Source organism: Phaethon lepturus, unplaced genomic scaffold (genome assembly GCF_000687285.1).
Source record: "Phaethon lepturus isolate BGI_N335 unplaced genomic scaffold, ASM68728v1 scaffold34994, whole genome shotgun sequence".
Classification (NCBI taxonomy): Eukaryota; Metazoa; Chordata; class Aves; order Phaethontiformes; family Phaethontidae; genus Phaethon; species Phaethon lepturus.
In genome coordinates, this window is record NW_010536113.1 from 20,650 (window position 1) to 21,216 (window position 567).

Below are 567 nucleotides of genomic sequence, written 5' to 3' on the forward strand. Positions count from 1 at the left end.
AGCCATACCAGCATCCCCTGCAGAGGTCACTGGGTCACTGCTGGCCCTGATCCACCTTTGCAGTATATCCAGCAACATATGGACTTTGAGGGCATGTATTCCATGTAACTAATGCTTCATTTTAAACACCTAGACCTGTAGGGATTTTCTAATAAATAAACAAGGATGAGTAAAGACTTCTCTGAATGTGAGCACTATAGGAGTGTAGGAATGCAGAAGGGAACAGATCCTCTTGACTTGTACTTAGTGAAGGGAGAGGTGACACATGCAACTCTTCAAAGCAGAAAAAGGAGACTTCCTTGGCTTGAATGCAGATGTGTCCATAGGGTGGTGGGGTCTGCCCTGCCCCCAAGCTTCCTGTTCAAGGAACTTTGGATGTGCAGGGCAATAGGGAACTTTGAGTACTGCTTCCCTTTTTTTGGCTTAATCAAGCTGACTGACAGAAAACTATTTATTCTCCCATATCTTTCAGAAGTCTTCAGTATCCTTCACCTGCAGGTTTGTTGGCTTCCCTGGTAAGGAAGGTGGTATAAGCGATACAGCTGCAACAACCTGGATGTCCCCTCC